The 25,409-nt window shown below is 36.0% G+C and overlaps 1 protein-coding gene across 1 annotated transcript in view; it reads left to right on the top strand.

The window, feature by feature from the left end:
- Positions 1-25,409, top strand: part of LINGO2 (leucine rich repeat and Ig domain containing 2) — a 792,006-nt gene that overhangs the window by 109,860 nt on the left and 656,737 nt on the right.

Here is a 25,409-nt window from a genome sequence, read left to right as displayed (position 1 = left end):
TTCATTCCAGCTCAGCGGGCTGGCCAGAAGCCTCACCTTTGCCAATCACTTTGCCCTCGCCATCGAGGGTAAAGTCTTCAGAGAATAGCCAGAGCACTGTCATGAAGGGGAAAAGTAAGCAGTGTTCTTAAGATGCTGCCACAGGAATGAAGCTAGCAAGAAATAACTTTCCCTTGGGATCTACAGTAAGCCGTTCAAATAATATACTCGACCACAGGGAATGAAAGGAATCAGTATTCTGTCCCCTACTCTCCTGCTTTCAGAACCTACTATTTCTTTCCGACGAAAAGGTGAGAGAAGAAGAACATCATGGGCTTTTATTTCTTCCTTAAGCACAGTCTCTTTTCTTCGGTTAAATTTAGCATTGATTCTGGGAGGATCAGTAATGCATCTTTTAAACTTTTTATTTTGAAATAATTATTGATTCTCAGACTGTTGCAAAATAAAGCAAAGAGATGTTTTATACCATTCACCCAGTTTCCCCCAATGGTTGTTATCTTTTCTAACAGTAATAGAGTGTCAAAACCAGCCCTGCATTCTAAAGAGGTGAATATTTTACACTATCCATGAAAGTCTGCTTTTTTTTTTCCCTTTATGTGCACCAAAATCTTACGAATATAGGCTGTTTTGGTTCTGAGGGTTACTAAAAGTGGCCTGTACTCTGTCAGCACTTGTAGATCTAAACATGATATTTTAAAGTGCATTTTTGATGATTCCAGCCATTTAATGAACTAATCTTTCAAGGCACCTGGGTAGCTCAGTCCGTTAAGCATCTCCCTTCAGCTCAGGTCATGATCCCAAGGTCCTGGGATGGAACCTCACATTGGGCTCCCTGCTCAGCAGGGAGTCTGCTTCTCCCACTCTCCCTCCCCCTGTTTGTGTTCTGTCTCTCTCTCTCTCAAATAAATAAATAAAAATTTAAAAAACAAACAAAAAACTAGTATCTTTCAAACATCTTTGTAAGCTCCATCTTTGTAAGTAAGTAACCATTGTTTAGTGGTTCAGGATTAGTTGTGAGTTCATTAGAAGCCTCACCATATATGAGTAGAACAGAAAAATCTGGTTAACAGTTTGATAGATACTGATTGTATTTATGGGTTTTCCTGATTCAGGGGCTTTAGTTGTATCATGTCTGTCATTTCCATAAATATAGCAAATGTAGGGCCTTGTATTCAGAAAGTTATGAACAAAAACTTGACAAACAAATTATTCTCAGACTGAACAATTTGTTGAGTGTGTCTGCCAAGTAAGGACTAATTTGTTAGGACTATTTAGAAGAATTAATAATAGAAAACAAGATGAACCAATCAGAATAGAGTTAAAACATACAATATAAATTTGAAAAACTTGCTGATGCATTCATTTGAATACTGAATTCAGAAAGCTTTCTAAGTTAGAAGAAAATGTCTTCCAATTTCCTTTCTCTGTTTATTTGTTCACACTGTTCTCTCCATCTGATATACTTTCTCTCATGTGTTCCACTAGTTAGCTTACTATGTTCTTCGTAAGGTTTGTTTCAAATGCAGTTCTGAAGAGCTTCCAAATTTGCCAGCAGGAAGTGTTCATATTTTTATTTCTTTTTCTTCAGCGCAAGTATATAGTTTTCTCACATTTTTCTTTGAGTTAGAGTTGGTTTTATATTTCAACCCACTGTTGCCATCTGCCAAATTGGAAGCATCCTGAGGACAAAATCTGCATTTTGTTAATTTTTATGTCCCAACCCAGCAAACTGCTTTCCTTAGATTTGTGCTTGATAAATAGCATTAGATTTGATTTCTCCTTTTTTAATTAGAAGTTTGGCTATCAATAGAAATAATATTAAAAGGGCCAAATGCGGTGTCTAACATGGAGCAACCATGCATACCACCAAAAGAACTCATCTCCTTTCCCTTAAAGCAGAAAAACATTTAACTATGCAAGGATTAAGTTTTGGTGCAAAGGAGAGGGCAGGACATAAAAGGGAAGAGGAAAGGAAATTGTTTGTTCTACTCCAGCGGTGAAAGCAAATTTGACAAAAAATATTGTCAAGTACCACAGCACCATTATCATTCATTTTCTGTAGGCTGGAAACTGTCAAGAAGTTCCCATCGATTTTCAAGATGGCTGCAGAATTGACTGGGATTTGAGCAGTTGCTAGGTTATCACCTGCCTGCTTCCGTGTCAGCTTGGCTATCACATCCATGGTATCAGAAGTGCTACCCACACTCCCAACCCAAATACGCACACAGTGGCCTCTTGGGGTCTCATACAAGTTTAGTTTTAGGATTGCTTGAAAGGTTCTTTGAACAGTAAGAGTATATGTAAAACATTAGTATAATGCCTGCCACATAGTCAATGTTCAATAAGTGTATTGTATCAAATAAGGTAATGGGTCTATACTTTTATGAGTGGTAAATGTATTTAGGCTTTGGAAATCTGCAAAGATTTATCCACTAAACTGATGAGCTAGTTAAGGATCTACATACATGAGCACCTTTGGAAAGAGGCATTAGCTGATACCACACTTTAAGCTATTAGTATAAAATCATCACATTTCTGCTGGCTCATCGTTGCTGAGGAAGCTAATTGCAGGAACTAATTTTATTGAGACAAACTTCATTGTGCAGAAATAAAATATTGAGCAGAGTTTATGAAGGCAGAAATCAGAAGACAGGGTACCAAGGGGATAAGAACATTAAGCCCTGATACGTTCATTTGCTTACCTCTGTCATTAAACACCAATCACATTTCAAACCAGTGCATGTGTTTTGCACCCTACCCTCCATGCTCCCCCACCCCCCAAAAAAACTCCTCACCCTTGGAGGATAAGCTGCTCTATAGGACAGGAAATATGAGTTTGCAAAGTGTAAGGTACTAAGAAGTCATCTCTGTAAATCAGCACACTGTAGGGCACTGAACTGAAAGACACACTGCCAATGTTTTTTCTCTACAAGTAGCATTTTTTTACCATTAGGTGAATTTATTGCCTGCAAACTGTGCCACAGCCTCAGAAACTGAACTCCCATATTTATCCATAGAAGAACATGGTGATAATCTCAACCCTGTCTTCAAAGATATATGATATGCAGCTTTCTACAAAAGGAAGGAAATGTATTACTTTTTCTATGCTAGTTAAGCTTGGATCTTCCTGGTCTATAAAATGTCAGTAGCTATGAATTGTACTGAAACCTGCTGCATGGTTTGGAGATGATTCCTCTGTACACTGGGGATTTGGCTTCGGAGACAACATTCTTTTTCTGCTTGGGTGCCCAGCCTGCATTTTTCATAACTCCACAAATAAAAATTCATACTACAACCATGAAGAGTGGCATTATTGAGATGGGAACAAAAAGCAGGCAAGAATTATTTTAACCACACTAGTAAGTATGGATAAAAAACTCTTTTTTTTAATCTATCATAGTTGTATAAAATTTAAAAACATATCTCTCCGAGGTTGGAATTTTTAGTGCCTTATGACAACAGGAGGAATAAAATGTATGGTATTTTACCTCGTGTCACTTATAGTGCCATCATTTTGGGTCAAGATGCAGAATGATCAATAGCTTTTGTGTGTGTATGTTTTTCAATTATAAAATTGTTTTATGTACCTGATAGACAATTTTGAAAAATGAGACATATATAAAAATATAATTAGGAACTCCCAGTTCTTGTCACATTAGTAAAATTGGAACTAGACTTGCCTACCCTACCTTAACTAGCCAGAAAAATGGGCAAAATATAGGAAACATTTGATTGTAGACATTAGGCAGTAGGCAGCACAAGACTGTGATTCAGAAGAGAATGAAAACAAACAAAATTAGACCTAAAATCATCCTGGATTTCTGCCTGGAGGCATTTTCCAGATTATAATACAGGGAGGGAGAGCATAAGGGAAGCACTGATCATTTGAGAAGACCGAGATTAGAATATAGGGAGATAAGGCAGATGGAATTTGCAGAGCAGGAGGTAAGTACAGAAAGAGTTCCAAAAAGCTACATCAGGGTTCCACTGAGTCTGTTACTGGAGACTCAGCTATGCATATGTCTGGCGAAACTCTGCAAGGCAAACTCTGCAATGGAGAGCTGTTAGGTGAATGATCCCTGAGTTTGTTCAGGACTGGAAGGTACCAGAACTCTCTGGTCAGAGTAGGGAGACCTTCATAAACACCCAGAGCATTCTGTAGAGACTCTAGAAACGTCTTACTTTAGTAGATGGGCCAAACTGTAACTACAACAAAGGCTACTGTACTCGTTAGCCTTGAAAAGAGAAAGTTAATCCAAAAGTTACTTAATTGTCTGCCAAAACAAAGTTCAATATTTTTAAAAGGAAGATAAGAAAACTCAGAATTCAAAAACTATGAGAAATGAATATAATGAAGAGAATGTGACCCAATAATCAGGAGAAAAATCATCAGCCAACAGAAACAGATTTATAAATGACAAAAATGATGGGATTAGTAAACAAGATCTCTAGAACAACTGCTATAAATACGCTCAAGACCTAAAACAACAACAACAAAAAAATAATGAGGAGATAAATGTAACACACACACACACACAGAGAGAGAGAGAACCAAAGAGAACTTCTAGAATAGAAGAATGCAATATTTCAAATGAAAAATGGTTTACTGGGTGGAATTCAGATCAGAGAATATATTACAGAAAAGAAAAATCAGTGAACTTGAATATATGCCATTAGAAACTACCTCAATTGAAGCACAGAAAGAAAAAAAAGTACTGAAAAGACAGATCATGAGACCAATACATAAATGGTCACTGATTATTGACAAAAGTGCCAAAATCTATAGAGAAGTAAACTTGTTCAACCAATGATACTGGAGCTTGATATCTATAGGAAATAATGAACCTCAAACTTTAGCTTGTGCTATTTACAGAAATTAAAGCAGATTCTGGAAGAAAATCATCATGACCTTGGAGTAGGTAAAGATTTTTAGATAGGACACCCAAAGCATGCATCATGAAAGCAATGCATTAATACACTGGGCTTCCTTCAAAATGAAAAAGTTCTACTCTTTGTAATATTTTGTTCAAAAAATGAAAATGCAAACCACAAATTGAAAAAAATACAATACTTATATCTTGTATTCAGAATATGTAAAGGACACTTACAACTTGACAATAAGAAGACATTAGCTCAATTTAAAAGAATATATGCAAAATATTTGAACAGACACTTCATACAAAAAACATAATAATGATTAATAAGTATATGAAGGTAAAGGTCATCAGTTATCAGGTAAATGAGAATTGAAAATCTAATGAGATGCTGCTTTACAAAACTAAAATGGTTAAAATTTAAAAGCCTGACAATTCCAAATGTTGGCATTTGTGAAGCAAGGAGAATTCTCAGGTGTTACCCCCACTTTTTTGTTTTGTTTTTTAAGGATTTTATTTATTTATTTGGCAGAGAGAGACACAGTGAGAGAGGGAACACAAGTAGGGGGAGTGGGAGAGCGAGAAGCAGGCTTTCTGCTGAGCAGGGAGCCCAATGAGGGCCTTGATCCCAGGACCCTGAGATCATGACCTGAGCTGTTGACTCATGCTTAATTACTGAGCCACCCAGGTGTCCCAGTTACCCCCACTTTGAAGATAGTTGGCAGTTTGTTTGTTTGTTTATATAACCAAATACACATTGAAATAGAATTTTCTTTCTTGGTATTTATCCAAGAAAAAAATGAAAACATATGTCCACATAAAAACTTGTACATAGGGGCACCTGGGTGGCTCAGTGGGTTAAAGCCTCTGCCTTCAGCTCAGGTCATGATCCCAGGGTCCTGGGATCGAGCCCCGCATCTGGCTCTCTGCTCCGCAGGGAGCCTGCTTCCTCCTCTCTCTCTCTGCCTACCTGCAATCTCTCTCTGTCAAATAAATAAATAAAATATTTTAAAAAAACCAACTTGTACATAAATGTTATCAGCCTCCTTCATAATTTTCAAAAACTGGAAACAACCCAAAGGTTCGTCAGTAGGTAAATGGGTAAACAAATTGGAGTATAACCACACAAAAGAATTCAGCAATAAAAAGGAAGAAACTACTAACATATGCAACAAAATTGATAAACCTCAGAAATGTTCAGTGAAAGAAAACCGTGCAAAAGGCCCAGCAACATTGATATCTCCCAGAAATGTGATAGGTGAAAAAATCCATGTATGAGTCTATACTATTTATATAAAATTCTAGAAAATATAAGACTACAGTGATAGAAAACAAATCAATGTTTCCTGGTAACATTTGGGGTTGGAGTTGTTGCTGTGGTGTAGGAAAAATCTTTTTAGAATGACGGAAATGCCCTATATCTTGATTATGGTATGGTTATGTTTGTCACAAGTCATTGAAAGGTATATCTTTGATGCACTCTTATTTTATGTTCATTATAATTCCATAAATTTGACTAAAATAATTAAACTGCTCATTATTATATACCCAGTGATAATCACCATTGGCACTTTATATATTCTCTTTCAAATTGGTAGAAATACATACATTTTTATGTTATATAATATAATTAAATATAATTAAAAGTATTCCTGAAGTAAAATATTTTTGTTTCGAGCATTGTCTAATTTTATGCATCTTTTAAGTGCTAGTCCTAAAAAGAGCTTGAACAGTCTTAAGAGTTGCTTGACACATATATCCAAATGAATTTTTAGAAACTTACTGCAATTTACATTCCAGTAGGTCTTCTATTTGTAAGTAAAAATGATCTAGAATTGGCTATATACATCACTTAAGTCTCTGTTCTCCCTGCTCAGTACTAGCCCTTCAGGAAACTTTGCGGGGAGAGGAGGTGTAAGTAAAAGGACACAAGCTTTCAGTTTTAAGAAGAGTAAGTTCTGAGCATCTAATATACACTGTGGTGACTGTGGTATATAATACTGTGTTTTATACTTGAAACTTGCTGAAAGTAAATGTTAAGCTTTCTCACCGCACACAGAAATAGGGTGAGGTGATGGATGTGTTCATTATCTCGAACTTGGTCATCATTCCACATTGTATATGCAAAGCAAATCATCATGTTATGCACATTAGATAGATACAATTATATTTATCAATTATTCCTCAATAAAGTTGGGGTGGTGGGGAGAAAAGGAGAAAAGAAAACTTTGGTCCCTGCCTTAAAAGTTGATTGATGCTACATTACAAACCGCAACCCCTTCCTTAGGTCCTCTAGGAACTATATGTTGTTGTGCACATCATTTTCAATATAAATTCCTGAGTCTTATGCATTGGATATGAGTGATGATATGCTCAAGAAGATCTGAAGCATAAAAATGCTTCAAATTGAAAGGAGGAAAGGAGATAATGGAACCTCAGTTACCGAACAGGAGTAGCGGGGAAAACAGTGCTTTTTCAAATTATTGTTTGGACTATTATTTTAACTCTGCCTCTGATGAACACATTTTGGCTAAAACTTAGAGAAATGACATAGTTTACTTTCCCCTATTTTCCAGCATTTGAGTCCTAGACATCTACCTTGCAGCTTGAATCACCTGGGAAGAAAACAATGCAAAGAGAGCATTTACCTCACTTAGGAGAATGCTAGACTTAAGGCTGCTGAAACTGTGCAAACTTTCTCAGTGGAAAGACCATCGCTACAGCTGAGTCAAGCAATTTGCTCTTTGGGCATTGTAATAGTGTGGTTATATGCCTGTACATGGACAGCTCTCTGAAGCAGAAACATATTAAGGTTTTGAGAGTGAGTTTAATGGACCATAGCAATAATTCAAGTTTAGATTCCTCAGGATTCTAGGCACTATTCTGTTTTCCAGTTTTTGTTGCAGTTTGTAGAAACAAGTGCATTTTTTTTTTGTTCAAAAAACCAAACTACTGACAACACCTTGTTTTTTGTTTTGTTTGTTTTTTAATGATGCACTAGCTCCTAAAAGCCATTGTTATTTATTTTATTATTCATTTTGGCTTTGTATCTTCAAATTAAGTGTCAAAGGTGGATATTTGCAAATAGCACTAATAAATGGATCTATGAGATAATATCTAATAGATGGTATGACCACATTGGCACAGATAAGGTGAAGACATAAATGAAAGCATAAGCAAAATAAAGTCAGCATAAGCTCACATATTAACTCAAGGACAGAGGTCCAAATGTGGCTCCCAGGGCTGTTTCTCAGTGACAGACATGCAAAGAAAGTATTATTACTTGAACATCAGTCACACACCAAACCGTCCTGCTAAGTGAATTACATTCAGTATCTTATTTTCCTTCTCAGTGAGTCTGTAAAGAAGTATCAGGAGGAAATTAAGGCTCTGTGTGCCTAATGGTTGTCCGAGGCTGATTAGGAAATGGTAGAGACCAAGTAGACTCTAGGTCTCTTTGACTCCCCAGCCTACCTCTTTATTTTCATAAATCCTCCTAATTTGTCTTTTTTAGCTTCCTTCTGATGCCTGGGAAAGTCACATCTGGAAGTCTTTAGGGTCTCAGGTTGTTAAAGAAAAGAGAGTATAAAGATCTTTTACAAACATTGGCAATAGATTTGCTTAAAATGCAGAGTCATTCATTCACTGGCCATTTATATAAAAGTGTTGTGTTTTAATAATTTCCACTGAAAATAGAAAATCTGAACCTCTTACAGTTAGGAGAGAGATTATTGCTTAACTAGAAGTCATTTGCAAGCCCCTATTACGGTCCCTATTTTAAGAAAAACACCACGAATAGCCTCTATCATTTATGAAGTCTCACTTTGCCTCAGGCACTGTGCTAAACACTGTACATATCTTGTCCCATTTAACTTCTATTTCAATCCTGACAGATGAATTATCTGCATTTTACAGTAACAAAGTCACTTTCCTTAAGTTTATTCATTATTCAAAAGATACCTAAGGGGCGTATTTTTATGTGCCAGGTACAGAAAATATAGAAGTGAGTAAAACAGAAAAAAGTAATGTGGGGTGATATGATTTTGAGTAACTTGCTATCTCCTTTAGAGTGGTCAAGGAAAAGGTGACATTTAAGATATGAGCTGAGAGATGAAAAGAAGAACTACAGACAGAGCAAATGTGACTGGATCATGATGGGTAAGGAAGAGAACGTTATAGGAGAAAATTGAGGATGTAAGTAGGGTGATGTCATAAAGAGCTTTGTAAGCCTGCTTAAGGGATTTGAATATTCAGCCTGTGATGGGGAGTCATTAGAAGGTTATGAGCAGGGGAGTAAATGACTTGATTTAAAGTTTAAAAAGAACACTCTGATTCCATGGGTGGAATGAATTGTATGAAGGGAAGTCAGGAAGTTCTTGCAGTGATTCAAGCTGTATACTGGTGGTTTGGGTGTAGAAGGTGTTGGTAGAAAGGGAAGACATGTTTGGAGATGCTCATGATTGAATGTGTGATGAAGGGTAGGAAAATCAAGGATAACTAAGATTTTTGGCTTGATTACTGGGTAGGCGGCATTCCCTCCTGCCCAATTAACATGGGGAAAACTAAGGGAACACCAGATTGGGAAGGGAAGAAGAATAGTTCTGTTTTAGCCCAGTCGATTTGGAAATGGCTAACTTGCCCAAAGTCGCTGAAATGGTTGATCTAGGATTTATTTATTTTTTTTTTAAAGATTTTATTTATTTGACAGAGAGAGATCACAAGTAGACAGAGAGGCAGGCAGAGAGAGAGAGAGGGAAGCAGGCTCCCTGCTGAGCAGAGAGCCCGATGCGGGACTCGATCCCAGGACCCTGAGATCATGACCTGAGCCGAAGGCAGCGGCTTAACCCACTGAGCCACCCAGGCACCCTCCTGATCTAGAATTTAAAGCCAGTTTTATCTGGTATCAAAAATCTGAGTTCTTATGCTATTAGATTTCCATTAACACCATCTGGAGGCTTCATCAATGCAAAGAACATCCACTTCTTGTGGAAGGCTTTACTTCAATGCCTCAGTTTCATCACTAGAGAAATCTTCTTAATGATTGTATTATACCATACCTTTTTTTTTTCCACTCGTGAAAGAACACAATGGAAGAAGCAATTGAAAGAATATAAGAAGGAAAAGGGTGAATAGATTTTTGTCTCAGTCAACCTTAGTTAATAGGAAATACAATGTCCTATTAAAATTACAATCCTTGTTCTAATCAAAGTTTTATGTAAGGTTGTAATTATGGAAATGAAAAAAATATAAAGATGAAAACAGGGGTGGGTTTGTCCTTAGTAGGTCAAATGACAGAGAGGAACTTTATTAGTGAGAACATATATGAGTAACTTCTGGATTATAAATGAATTCTTGAATAATTGTTAGAAATATACATCAGAATAAACTGGCGAGAAAAGGAGAAAAATGTGAAGATACAGAGGCAGAGCCTTTGTATGCTACTATCATTTTGTATAAAATTCGTATGCTTTTATTTGAACCTACCACTCTTATTTCTGTTTTTAACAGAAATGTAAAAAAGGGCACTTTTACTATGTTATTAGTGAAATTCTATAACTCTCTTTCATAATTGCAAGGACTTACTTTTCACTTAATATTCATGCCACAGCTAATACAGCATTAAAATGAAAAGTAGGAGGTTTGTAAATATCATGCTCCCAGACATAATGAATGAAAAGCATCTCTTATGTGGACAATTGTCACAGTTTTAGAGAAAAATCTATATATGTCAGAACTGGCCTACTTTGTGTTCTTAATTAAATGATAAAAGTAGCTTTTGGATCTGATTTTGAAAGAGGAAACTTTAAAAATATAAGAAGTTCAAAACCTATATAATTAACGAGTCTCCAAAAACTCCACCAAATTAGAAAAAAAAATATTCATGTAAGCAGAGGTGATTTGATCATTATTTCTAGTCTTTGTTTCTGGACTAGATGACAGACTGGTGGACTATCCAGTTCAGATGACTGCATGCAGTGTCCATGCTGCTCAAATCAATGTATTTGTTTCCAGTTCTGTCTGTTTTCATTTAGGGCCAATAATCGGGACAGAGGGTACATTTCTATATGTGCAAGGGATGTTTATGGCCAGATGATTTCACTTCTATGGGCTTCTCGTACACAGGACGTGCAAAGATGTCTTGCAATTTTAGTAATGCATGTTGGCAGTTCTGGTGGCTGATTACTTAAGGGTCTTTGTAAAGTGATGACCTCAGCCATCTTCTGTCAGCTTGAGACACATCACTTCAATCTGTTCTGATAACAGCTGATGTGGGTCAGATATAGCTCAGGGCCAAAGGGACCAACATTGCGTGGACCCTATTGAAGAGATTGCATTTGTATGTATGTGCATCTGTATGTACAACTATACAACCTTTGCTTATCATTGACTTACTAGAACATACATTTCAGGAACTGCAGGACTGTAGTCTTATGTGCATTATTGTTTTTGCTGATTATGGAGAAATCTTTGAGCTTTTTTTTTAAATAAACTTTTATTGAGGTAAAACATACACATAGAAAAATGCAAATATCATGAGTATAGAGTTGGATGAACTTTCACAAATTGAACATACCATGTAACCTAATCAAGAAACAGAACATCACTAACACTCCAGGAACCCCTCTCACAACCCCTTTCAATTTGTCATCGCCCTCCCCAAAAAGGCAACTTCTAGCCTGATGCTTAAGACCATAGATTAGTTTCACTTGTTTTGAGCTTTACTAACAGTATGCTTTCTTTTCTGCTTGCCTTCTTTGTTTTTTGTTTATTTTGTTTTGTTTTTGTGGGGTTCTTTTTGCCTACTTCCCCCCCCCCAAATGTTTCCATAATTCATCCATACTGCTAGTGAAGTAGGTTATTTCATTTTCATGTTCATTTTGATGTATGGGTAAAAATCCCCTCCAGAATATAACAATTTATGCTTCCAAAAAGTGCCCAGAGAATATCTGTTTTCTTACACCTCACCAATACTGGGTAATCCCCATGTTTTCAAAATACCAATCTTATGGGCAAAACACAATGACATTTGGTGATTTATTTTTATTTCTATGTTTTTATTTATTAGCCATTTGTATATCTTTTATAAATCAACTGTTAAAGTACTTTGCCTTTTTGATATGAGATTTTGTTAATAACTTATAATAGTTTCTGTATAGTATGGAATCAATGATTTATTGTTATTCAGAAACTATTTCTTGAGTACCTCAATGTGTCAGGTAATGTGCAGGTCAGTAGAGAGCAAATGATTATGAAGACAGACAGGGTTGCTGCCCTCTTGGAGCTTACAATGCAGCCCTTTTTCTGATACATTGAACAGATACTTTGAATGATGAAGTTGAGATCTGCTTATCACAAGTACATAGGGATAAGAGGTCTCAGCTGAGTCCTTTAGATCCTGGTTTCTCATGAGATTGAGATGCAACAGTTAAATCATCTCTAAAATATTAAGTGAATGCAACAGTGTACATGGCATTAAATTATCCATGGCAAATCTAAGAAGTCACCAGATCAAATTATTGAGGTGTTCTAGGGGTGAGCATCCCTGAATTCCTCTTGACCCTTCCATCTTTCTTCCTTTCTGTCTTCCACCACCTGGCAAATGGGTTTGCTCCATGAAGAATACCTAAAGCATTAAAATATCCTCCTTTAATTTCTCTTTTGCACACACAAAAAAATGAAAGGCAGAGTTCTGATGGATATCACTTGAAGTCATGCTTGCTCAATGTTGCGTCAATTCTGCAAAGCACCTGTAAGATTGCAGGCTGATTGAATCCTTTGTAGCCCCTAGTACAGGAAGAAAAGAGCTCAGTCCTTTTCTTTGCTTTTCTTGAAGCTGATGGTAGAGTTGACTCCAGTTGAGTCATGTGCCCAGGAAGGTAATTAGACTAACATCATCATGGGAGAAGCAAATCACTTTCATTGGCAAAGGCTTTTTCTGTGTCCTGCAAATGTCATCATATCCTGATTTCAACCAGCCTGACAGACTTGAGGTGCAAATTCATTTACATTAACAGTGATTTCACTGATACATATCTCTGCCCACATAACAAATGAAATCCGGCTGCCTCTTTAAAGCTTACACATTTTATTTGCAAGTCACCTTTTAGCAGCTCACCTGAATTCATAGATATTTATCAGATTTCCTTCACTCATGACCTCTTTGACAAAAACTGGAGGCGGGGGTGTTGTTGGAATAAGGTGCAAAGAACTTACCTATTTTCCTTGTACAGAAGCACCATAGGCAGATTTTTTTTTTGTTGTTGTTTATGTTCTTCCATTGTAACGAAAGAATTTTAGAAATTCAAGAGATTTATACCTTTTAGCATTTGTCATTAACCCTAACTTTCACTAATTAAATAAAGAGTTCTTGATTTAGACTTCCATAATCAGGACATATTTATTCTACTGAGAAAACACAAATATTGGCTTTAATTTCTATAATCTGTGATTAAAAACTGATTTCATGGGGCACCTGGGTGGCTCAGTTGGTTAAGCTTCTGCCTTCGACTCAGGTCATGATCCTAGTGTCCTGGGATTGAGCCCCACATTATGCTCCCTGCTTCATGGGGAGCCTGCTTTACCCTCTCCTTGCTGCTCTCCCCACTTGTACTCACTCTCTCTCTCTCACTGTCAAATAAATAAATAAAAATATTTTTTAAAAACTATAAACTCTTTTCATCATGAATACTCTTGTATTTATATCCATCCAAAAAACAAATGGCTTCTGATACAACTTTTTAAAGAAAGAAATAGCTATCAAGACATACAGGCTTTCAAGATGTCATGTGATCTGTTTGACCATTCTGAAATCTGAAATAATGGGTAAGAGAGGCATTTCCATTCATTATAAGTGATCTAGTCCAGGCATCGGCAAACTAAAGCCAAATCTGTCCCACTGACCCTTTTTGAATGGCCCATGAGCTAAGAATAATTGTATTTATAAAGAGTGAAAAATAAAGTTAAAAGATAATAAAATTTTAACATAAAAATGATATGGAATTCAAATTTGAGTAATGGTTAGGTCCAATGTGTCCATCAGGGCTCCACCATACCCATCTGTTTACTTCTTGTCTATGGCTGCCTGCAGGCTTAACTAACAGGCTAAGCATTTGCAACAGAGATGATCTGGCCCACAAAACCCAAAATATCTTTTATCTTTACCAAACACATGTGCAGATCCTGATTTTAAAAAAAGAATGGCCCTCCTTGACACGTATTGCTCGGAGACTGGGTGTTATACGCAAACAACGAATTATGCAACACTACATCAAAAACTAATGAGCTAATGAGGTACTGTATGGTGACTAACATAACACAATAAAAAAAGTTATAAAAGAAAGATAAAAAACCAAAAAATAATTGCTCTCCCTGAAATAGTCTTCTATATGCCATTCTGACTGACAAACAGTACCAGTTTTAGGCGGTAATGTGTGTGTTTGGTGAAGTTGATCTTTTGACTCCGTTTCACTGCCTTCCTTCCTGCCTTGTGTGGGCTGGTTTCTCCTACGTTCCCACCCGTCCTCCCTTCAGTACCCTCCCATTCCACCACAGATGGGCTAAGGTTTTCCATTTTCTGGTTGCACTCAGAGAAAAGTGGGAGGACTGAAGAAGATGCTCAGAGATTGGGATGTGGCTAGCTTTGAAGAAAGAGGAAGAGATCCACAAGCTCAGGAATTGTAGGTGACCTCTAGAAACTCAAAAGGCAAGGAAACATTCTCTTCTAGAGCTATCGGAGAGGAACATGGCCCTGAAACACTCTTAATTGTATCCCCATGAGATAAAGACTTCCAACTGGCAGAACTTCGTAATAAGTTTGTGATTTTTTTTTTTTTTGGAAAAAATTTGTGGTACTCTGTTATAGCAGCATTAGAGATCTAATTAGATGGATAGATAGAAGTAAAATATTATATGAGATGATATTTATTTAGATAGGCATAGATATAGAAAGATATTGATGTGAATACAGAATTAAATGTAGATATTTCAGCAGATGGTATTTAGCGGAATTTAATGTTGCCTCTACCGTTTTTGTGTGTAGTGCCTTAGCTCTAATTTAAAAGCTCTAATTTAAAATAAACAGTTTTGGGGGCACCTGGGTGGCTCAGTGGGTTAAACCTCTGCCTTCAGCTCAGGTCATGATCTCAGGGTCCTGGGATCGAGTCCCACATCAGGCTCTCCGCTCAGCAGGGAGCCTGCTTCCACCTCTCTCTTTGCCTGCCTCTCTACCTACTTGTGATCTCACTCTCTGGCAAATAAATAAGTAAAATCTTTAAAATAAAATAAAATAAAATAAAAAACAGTTTTGGCCATTTAAAGATATTTTGACCTTCATCTGGTAATAGTCTTTTCTCAAAGAACACTTGATCACACCTTATAGTGTAAGAATTTGTTGTGAGATCTGCAGTAGGCATCATTACAGATGTCTAAGGTAGTTTTGTGAGAATATCTTTTCCTCAAATATTTACTCAGTGTCTGACTTTTGATGTGTAATGGGGACTATGTATGTTTATCTTAATATTATTTTACAATCTTAGAATGGAAAGGCTGAAAAAAAATGTTGAAGGTCTTCCATCTATGAAAAGTTTGAAAATTGTTCAAGATTTGGGGAAATTATTCACTTACCCATTTTAGAGTTCATATGAACAGCTTTATCACCCTCTACCTATTTCCTGCAATTTTATATGTGGCTATGATAATTGGAAAAATGAAATAAATTGCTTTTAGTGTTTCACAATAAAGATGACTAGTTCTTGCATTGAGAATATTCACCTGACAAAGCAATATTCTTGCTTTTAATTATGGCTTCATTTATTCTTGTCTCTTTATATTTTAAAAAGCATATGTGACTATAACTAGCAGTGAATTATATTATTATTTTAAAAACTTTGTAAATACTGTCTTTCATTTCAAAAATAAGACATACTTGTTTAAAATTCAAACTATTGGGCGCCTGGGTGGCTCAGTGGGTTAAGCCGCTGCCTTCGGCTCAGGTCATGATCTCAGGGTCCTGGGATCGAGGCCCGCATCGGGCTCTCTGCTCAGCAGGGAGCCTGCTTCCCTCTCTCTCTCTCTCTGCCTGCCTCTCCATCTACTTGTGATCTCTCTCTGTCAAATAAATAAATAAAATCTTTAAAAAAAAAATTAAAAAAGAATAAAATAAAAGTTTTTTTTAAAAAAATAAAATAAAATAAAATTCAAACTATTGTGGGCGCTTGGGTGGCTCAGTTGGTTAAGTGTCTGTCTTCAGCTCAGGTCATGATCTCAGGGTCCTGGGATAGCACCCTGCATTGGGCTCTCTGCTCAGCAGGGAGCCTGCTTCTCCCTCTTCTGCTGCTGTCCTCCCACCCCCGCTTGTGTGTGCTCTCTCCCTCACTTTCTCAAATAAATAAATAAAATCTTAAAAAATAATAAAATAAAGATTTTTAAAAAGAAAAAAATTCAAACTATTGCAAAATCCTGTAACTTAAATGAAAGTTTCTTCTCTACTTGAGTCTTTCCCTCTTTAGGTGTAGTCACTGTTAAGACTTTACTGCATATCCTTCCAGACATTTAAAAAAATAACAGCTTAGAATAGTTATAGGAGGGTTGTTGTTTTTTTGATTAATTTAAAGATAATTATTTTAAAGGAGGCTGGGTAGCTCAGTCAGTTGAATGACCTGGTCTTAATTTCATCTCAGGTCATGATCTCAGGTCTTAGGGTCCTGAGATCAAGCTCTGAGTGGGGCTCTATGCTCAGCAAGGGGTCTGCTTGAGATTCTCTCCCCTTCCCTCACTGTCTGTCCCTAACCTGACTCGTGTGAACCCATGCTCTCCCTCTCTCCAAATAAATAAATAAATCTTTAAAAATTAAAGGTAATTATTTTATAACATATGGTTCTCTATGTTGCTGTTTTCCTATAACAATATATCAAAATACATCTTTCCATGTCAAGTCAGATAGACAAATATTAATCATTTAAAAATTGCTGCATAGGGATGCCTGGGTGGCTCAGTGGATTAAGCCTCTGCCTTTGGCTCAGGTCATGTTTTCAGGGTCCTGGGATAGAGCCCTGCATCGGGCTCTCTGCTCTGCAGGGAGCCTGCTTCCTCCTCTCTCTCTGCCTGCCTCTCTGCCTACTTGTGATCTCTCTCTCTCTCTGTCAAATAAAGAAATAAAAAATCTTAAATTAAAAAAAAAAGTGCTGCATATTCTCCAGTGTGGACCTGCCATAATTTATCTAGTTACTCCCATGCTGAATAACTTACAGAATTTTCTCAGGTTTTCCTTTTCCTAATTTAAACCATGTCACATGTGTGTGAGTATTTTTTAAGATAAATCTCCACAAGAAAAACTAATTGGTTGAAAGCAAGTACATCTGATATTTTGACAGATTGTATTGCTATCCAAAGGCTGTCCCAAGTTAAACTCACATAATCAGTGTATGAGACTGTTCATTATCTTATACCCTTTCTAGCACTATGTACCATCTGTCTCACCATTTCAGTCTAATGTGAAAATGGCACTGTATTGTTTTTCTTAGAATTTTCTTAAAAGAAGATGCAGTAGCTTTTCAAGTGTTTATTGGTCATTTGAACTTCTGCTTTCATGAATTGCCTACCTATATATATATTTTTTCAGATAAGAAGACTTAAGGATTTTTTTTTATTGATTCATATGAACTCTTTATATATTAATTTACTCACTTTTTGAGCTGAAAATTTTCTCCAGTTACTGCATATCTTAGAATAATGTTTGAGGTATATTTTCCTCCACTGCATTATTATCATATGTCAGTCTTTAATGATTCTGTATTTTCACATTCTTTCTAAAAGGGACATTCCCAACAGAGATTCTAAAATAAACATTCTCTTATACTTCCATTTAATATTTTTATTATTTTGTAAAAAAAAAAAATAGCTCCTTAATCCAACTGGATTTTGAAATACTGTCTTTGAATGGGCATTTCACATGTTTCATATTTCATAAAATTTTTAAAAAATAATGTTTTTTGAGTTTATAAACATAAGTGATTGGATTGAATTTTGAAATAACCTCATAGCTAAACGTAACTATTTTAAGAACGTATCTCTGCCCAAATGCCTTACCAAAATCCACCCAAAAAAGAAAATGCTGAGAAAAAAAAAATGAAACATCCCCACATTTTTAAAAAAAGGAATGTGTATGTGAGCTAAATAGCAATGCCTTATAAACTGAATATGCCTATTAACCAGCTGTGTTATTACAATTTCTTCCACGTTTTAATGCAAGAAATGATTTAAAAGAAATGTTGACTGCATCCATAGTTTGGAAGAAAAGTTGTCTGTGAAAGGTGCTTCTCTCTAGTTAAAATGATACAATTTGTTTTAGCTTAGAGAATGTTGAACAAATTTGATAGTTTTTTTCATTTTGAAAAAAGACATAGATCTTTTTCCTCCTATTTTATTAAGATAAAATTGACATACATCATTTATATGTTTAAGGGGTAAAGCATAATGGTTTGACTTCCATATATTGGGAAATTAATAACTCTATAAATTTAATTAGTATCTGTTATCATCTCATATAGATACAAGAAAAAGCAAGAAAATAACAATAAATAAACAAATAAATAAATGAAACACTTTTTTTTTTTTTTTTTGCTTGCAGTGGTAACTCTTAGGATTTACTGTCTTAACATTTTTCATATCTCAGAAGCAGCTTAGCAAAGTCTTGGACATTCACATAGACCAAAAGAAGCTATTAAACCTCAACAAACCTAGTTTTCAATTCATATAGTATAAAAAAGTGGAATCTTCTGCTGTTTACTCATATAATACCTATGTAAATGCATACGGTGACAACCCTCTAGGGGATTTATGTAATGAAACATTTTAAAAATCAGTATTGAAAAGAGAGAAAATGATTTGTATTTACTGGTTGAAAATTTTAGCCTGGGAAGTATTTTATTATTCTATATTAGAAGAATGGACTTGTAAATGCAACTAGTCTGAAATACTAAATCTTTAAAACCTCACCAGGATTATGGGAGGCAAAAGAAGGGAAAGTTATGGAAAAATCTTCCAGATGAATCATAGAGGCACATGGAATGTTACGAAGTGGTAAGGGACTATAGAGATTTTCTAAAATATATTTTAAGTTCCAACTCTTCATTTTTTTTTGTTTATTCCAGAAAGGAAAATAATTTTAATTAAAGATTCATAATTAGGACAGATGTTATATAAAATTCATATCAGTGTGTTCTAAATAAATTATCTTAAAAAATAATTTCACGAAACAGAGCCCATGTTAGAATATCCCCAATCAATTCATAGAACTCATGAGAAATCTGAAAGCTGGTACTAGTTTTTCCCATCTTTCTACAGAATGCTATTAAGAAGTGTAATTAGAACAATATTACTTCAGTAGTTTGCATGTTTAAATCCCAATGACCAAATTCCTAATTTTGTGTGTGTTTACAGCTTAGATTACATACCAGTTAAATATATGCAAAATGTTCTCATTTGGAATTTTTTTATAACACAGTTTTTGACATATCTCCTGCAATGCTACTGAGATGTTTTTTTGTTTTGTTTTGTTTTTAAGATTTTATTTATTTGAGAGAGAGAGAGAGAGCTAGCAAGAGAAAGCATAAGCAGGGAGGAGAAGGAGAAGCAGACTCCCACTGAGCAGGGAGCCTCCCACGCCGGCCTTGGAGCTGGATCCCAGGACCTTGGGACCATGACTTGAGCTGAAGGCAGACACTTAACCAACTGAGTTATTCATTCAGGCACCCCTGAGTTGTTTTATTTTTATATATTCTGAAATTCATAGATAGCACCAGTGTTTTGACCCAATTAGGGTTATTACATTTCCTTCCATTAGATTTGATAGTGGAAGATGGGAGTTTTCTGGTCTCTTTTTCTTTAGAATTGGTAGCTGTCAAGTACAGGGCTGATTAGCCAATGAGCATCTTTCTGCTCATGCAAAGAAAGTTTGTATACAGTATGTGAGAACATAGAGAGCAAGACTCTCGGGGCATATGTTAGATTCAAGCCAGTTCCAGCCTTAAATTTCCTGGTTAATGAGCAAATGAAGTCTACCAGTTTCCTCGAGGTAGTTTCAGTTCTATTTTTATCATTTGCAGCTGCACTGTGGACCCTGTAGATAATCAGACTAAGAAAACATATATTTATAAAATATAAACTCCAGGGTATTGCAATAGGAGAAGGCAGATGCATGAATGAAGGTTCACCTGTTACTCCCTGCACATTATATAGCCCTCACTTTTCCTTCATGATGATTTGTCTGGTAAGGAATAGTGCAGGACTGAATGAAGGTGTGAGTGTCAAGCAATGTTTCAAGATTAGTAAAGCTTAATAATTTTGTTGTTTTTCAAATAGAAGCTCAGTGTTTTCCTTATTGCACACAATTGCGTCATTTTGTGCTTATCCAACTTGAAGAACCACTGTCTGATAACACAGTTCCTTAGAATCTCAAAATAAATAAATCTCTGTTTTATTTACTAGGACGGAGGATTTCACTTAATATTTCTTTTGAACATTTCAAAATCTTTACTGGATTTTTAAAATTGATTTCCCCTAAATGTGTTCCAGTTCTCCGTTGGAGCAAATAAGAAACTCCTAATAACGGAATGTAAATACATTTATGTGAAATTTCCCCATTCCTATCTTGTTCTTTTGTAAAAACCCTCCTTTGAACAAAATAGTTTGTTGCACAATTTGATAAAAATCGTTGAAGATTTCTATAATCCTCCTATCTGTTTACTATCCTGTTTACTTGTTTTATGACTCAATTTTATGTAAGTATATGCACAGTACTGTCACAGCGGTGTTTGCTGTGAAGAGGATATTTGAAACGTTGATTAGAGTTAGTTGCAAAAACATCAGTAAAGAGTAAATTTTTCTTTGTCCTGTCATGCTAGCTTTGGTGCAAAGTATGCCTTGTTTAAGAATAACTTTAATTTTACCTGATCTTCCACATCTGGGAAAGTTGAGGTCAATTGATTATATCAAGACAAACAAATGCCCTTTAATAAAATGAGAATTTCCCTCACTATCTATGACTTTCGAATGACCCATTGGTGCAGGATAAAATAAAAAAAGAAAAATAGCGTTGTATTGACAGACCACATTAATAATGGTATGATATCTGTATTGATTTTTTTCACCCTTTATTCTATAGTAAAGTAGCTTTAAAGAGCTCACTCCCCAGAAAGTAAGCATCCTTCATTTTCTCCACAGTGACTGTTCTGTCATTAGAGCAGCTGCTTTGCACATGCCCATTATAAGACTTGAAATCCTGAAATCCTTGGACCTCAGCTGGTGTCAACGTAGAGGACATATCAAAGTTTTTTCTAATCCCTAGTATCTTAATAGAGAATAACCACAAAGCTTTAGAAGGATTCCTGGATTTTCAATCTAGAAGTGATTATTAAAATGTAAGCATCCTTGAAACACAATGTGAAGCAAATTGGTGTTGTTAATAGCTTTAAAAGGTTTGTTATTTTATCAGATTCTAATGTCACTCTAGTGTAATTGTTCCCTGAGACGTAAGAAGCAGAAGGAAGGAATGAGCTCTAAATGGCGGCCTCAGCTACTTCACGTTTGGCAAATATTTTCTGTAAAAGTCCAGATTTGAGGGCTGTAGGTCTCTGCAGCAGCCACTCAACAATATGTAAATGAATGGATGTCACTGTGTACCAGTAAAACTTTATTTATAAAAAGAGGTGGTGGGCTGGATTTGGCCATAAACTGTGGTGTGTCCACCTCTGAGCGCTCCTGATGAGGGCATTTTAGGCACCATTCCAGGGGATGAAAGGACAGCCTGTGGGGAAGGAGAGGCTGGCAGGGCTACCAAGCCTAAGAGACTGTTACTCAGCTGAAAGCTCTCTTCCTTTGTTCCTTGGTACTTCAAGACAAAAACTCAGAGCCTGACTTCCAGCATTTTATATTTTAGGCGTAGATATACAACATAATATAAATAACTACATTAAAAGGCAGGAAGTAAATTCTGCCATGGAAAAGATAAAAAAATGAGTAAGAGGCAAAGATCCACTAAGCAGGGGGTTAACAGTTCTGAGTCCCTCCCTAATTTGTCAAAGGAAAATGGAGCCTAAGTAGTTTAATGCAGCATGTTCCAACAGAAACATAGTGAAGCCACAGATAAGAACCCTATATGCAATTTGAAATTTATAGTAACCTTGCCGGAAAGAAAAACAAAAACAAAAACAAAAAAACAGGTGAAAACAATTTTAATACTATAGTTTATTTAAACCAGTATAGCTAAAATACTATCATTTCAATATATAATCATATAAAAATTATTTACTAGATTTTTTTCATACTAATTCTTGAAATCCAGTATGCATTTTGTACTTACAGCTCATCTCAGTTTAAAGTAGCTACATTGGGGCGCCTCGGTGGCTCAGTGGGTTAAAGCCTCTGCCTTCGGCCCAGGTCATGATCCCAGGGTCCTGGGATCAAGCCCCACATCGGGCTGTCTGCTCCGCAGGGAGCCTGCTTCATCTTCTCTCTCTCTCTCTCTGCCTGCCTCTCTGCCTACTTGTGATCTCTGTCTGTCAAATAAATAAATAAAATCTTAAAAAAAAAAAAAGATTTAAAGTAGCTACATTATTTCAGTTTCTCAACTGACACATGTGGCAGGTAGCTATCGTACTGCATAGGTACATGCGTAGTGGCCAAGAACATGGTTTTGGATTTAGACGTTCCTCAGTTTGGGTTCTTAATTCCAAGATTTATTCAGTGTATCTGTATCTCAGTTCCCTCATATATAAAATGGGGACAGAAATAGTGATCACCTACATGTTTTAAAAAGTACTTAGCACAGTGTCTGGGACATTTAAAATGCTTAAGTGATACCTAACACTATTTACAACAAATGATACCGTTCATCTCAGTTGTGTGTATGAGGACTCTTTGTATATGCATACACCCACTGATTCATTAAAATTGTAAATATGACAGATATATAGATATATACACACTGTATATAGTATACAAGCTAGATGCACTCAGGGGTTTTAGAGATGCTTGTTTCAAAGAAATATTTCTCTATGGATGCTCACTCCAGATTAACTTCGTAGCAAAAAGTACAATAGTAACTGATACTAGATTTCAGAAGTAATTGTTGGCTTCTAAGTGCTACCATTGTTAAATAAAAATGCTTCCTGCCCTTTCTAATCTTTTGAAAATGAGCTAAATGTTAAAACCAGGGTGTCCTTTATAATTATCTATTGAAAACACATGATTAGGAATGTAAAATGTCATTGTTTCGAATCTTAATTTAAAATGTCATTTTGACCTTCTTCAGGAGATTCATCCCCTTGAAAGATAATCGAAATTGAACCAGAGCACCGCGCCTCTAAAGAACAAAGATTAGGTTCCCCTGCCTCACAAGAAACAATACTTGCTAGAGTGCAGTTACTTTAGAGAGTATTTATTTATTTATTTATTTCTTCCCCGAAGAGCAGGGAGCCCACTCAGGGTTTGATCCCAGGACCCCGAATCACCACCTAAGCAGGAGGCAGATGCTTAACCCACTGAGCCACCCAGGCGTCCCAGAGTACTTTTGAATTTGAAGATTATGTAGGCATTTTATATCTTTGGTGCCCTCCTTTTGTGTATTTGGTTTCTTACTTGCCTAATACTATAGTGCCTGGCCATACAGTTTGAATGGTTGAGCTTTGTAGTGACCAGAATGAGTTTGAGTATCACTTTGTTAAACAGGCTCTTCTGCCACTTAGAATTTAGTTAGTTAATTGCATATAGAAACTCTTATCAGGGGTTCCTGTGTGGCTCAGTCATCAAGGTCTGCCTTGGGCTCAGGTCATGATCTCAGGGTCCTGGGATGGAGCCTGGAGTAGGGCTCTGTGCTCAACAGGGGAATCTGCTTCTCCATCTCCCTCTGTTCCTACCCCCCACTTGAGCGCTCTCTCTCTCAAATAAATAAAATCTTAAAAAAATAATAAAAAGGCAGGTGAATAAAAAAGAAGAAAGAATTCAAACCCAAAGCCTCGCTAGGTGTGGGTGATTCTAAACTAACAGTCTCTGTTACACTCGGTATTTCAATAAAATCATATAGAGCAGGACTTCGCAGCTTTGCTTTTGGGATCATTACTAGGGCACATCAAAAACACCAGACACTGTGCCAAAGAAGAAATTCAAATAACATTGTCCTGTATTATCTGAGTCTGGCTCGAAATTACTGGCATATCTGCACCAAGTAAGGAAATATCTGGGTTAGTGAAGCCAGTCTTGTGATACCAGAATTCCATTCCTCATTTGTTTTGCTTTTTTATTTTTCCCAAAGGAGACAGCTGTGGAAGAGAATGCAAAATTTATAATCAGTCACTTCGCATGTGGTATTATGAATTGTGTCTTTAAGAAATAATCGACCTGCTGAAATATATTTCCTCCTTGGTCCAGTGGGCTATTTCTATTAATGTGGTTATAACTTCTAGTATTTTGTAGACACAAGGGCAGAAGTCACTATGATTCCTAGATCTTTTTGACAATTATTTCACATTTATGTATTTATCCATTCAGACAGCTTTTATTCATTCAACTAAAAATCCTGGTAGAGTGCCAACTGTGGGCCAGGGACGAGGTTAGATACTTTAGAGACGAAACAAAGACAAAGACATTAATTATTTTGTTGACATCTTACAAATGTCTTTATGTTGTTATTGAATGGTTCCTTAAAATACCAGTCATCATTTTCTCTAGTTGCATTAGACTTTCATTGTGAACTTGCTATGGAGTAGATAACATTTAAAATCTTTTTACAGGTTATGCAAAACATGGTATCTTGTATTTTTTTGTGTGTGTGTCCTGTATTTTCATTTTAATCACATATTTGTAAAATTGGAAGCTGTAGCTTAATGGTGTGAGTCAGAAAACTCCAGTGTCTAGCTTTGTTTTCAAAGGAATTGTTTGCTACTGGACAATTTCTTCATCTCAAATTGTATGAGACCTCAATTGTGTAAGAATAACTAGTTTCTCTGGTCTATGTGCTTGTCTTTATTTGCATTTGTGAAGCAGAAAACTAGATCATACTTTGCCATATTTGGCTCTCAGCTGGAAACTCTGATCAGCAAACCTTTTAATCACGCCAGATTATGTGATTGTTTTGTGACACAGATGTACAGTCACCAGGGATTAGGGTTTGTTGTTTTAAAATTGTCATTTCAGCAGTCTGTATGCAGATACAGGATTGCCTTAAAAATCTAAATATGGATCTCTCTGAAAATACAGACAAATACCTTAGAAAGAGAAGACTTTTATTTATTTATTTTTGCTATACAACTCCCTATTTATCCCAGAATAAATAAATAAACTAAACCTAAACCTAAAATATTTATAAGTATGCTTTTACTGGATTTATTTACTCTTCTCTATAAAATTACAACCTCTAAGTACTGACACATTTTAAATATACAGGCAATTGAAAGAACAGTCACTCACTTTAATGTATACATGGTTCAACTGTTAGAAAAAAATGAGTACATTTTAAACTTGCAACTTGATATATTTATA

The sequence above is a fragment of the Lutra lutra genome, chromosome 13, assembly GCF_902655055.1.
Source record: "Lutra lutra chromosome 13, mLutLut1.2, whole genome shotgun sequence".
Lineage (NCBI taxonomy): Eukaryota > Metazoa > Chordata > Mammalia > Carnivora > Mustelidae > Lutra > Lutra lutra.
The sequence above is the reverse complement of the archived record's forward strand: the minus strand, read 5'-3'. Positions and strand labels throughout refer to the sequence as shown.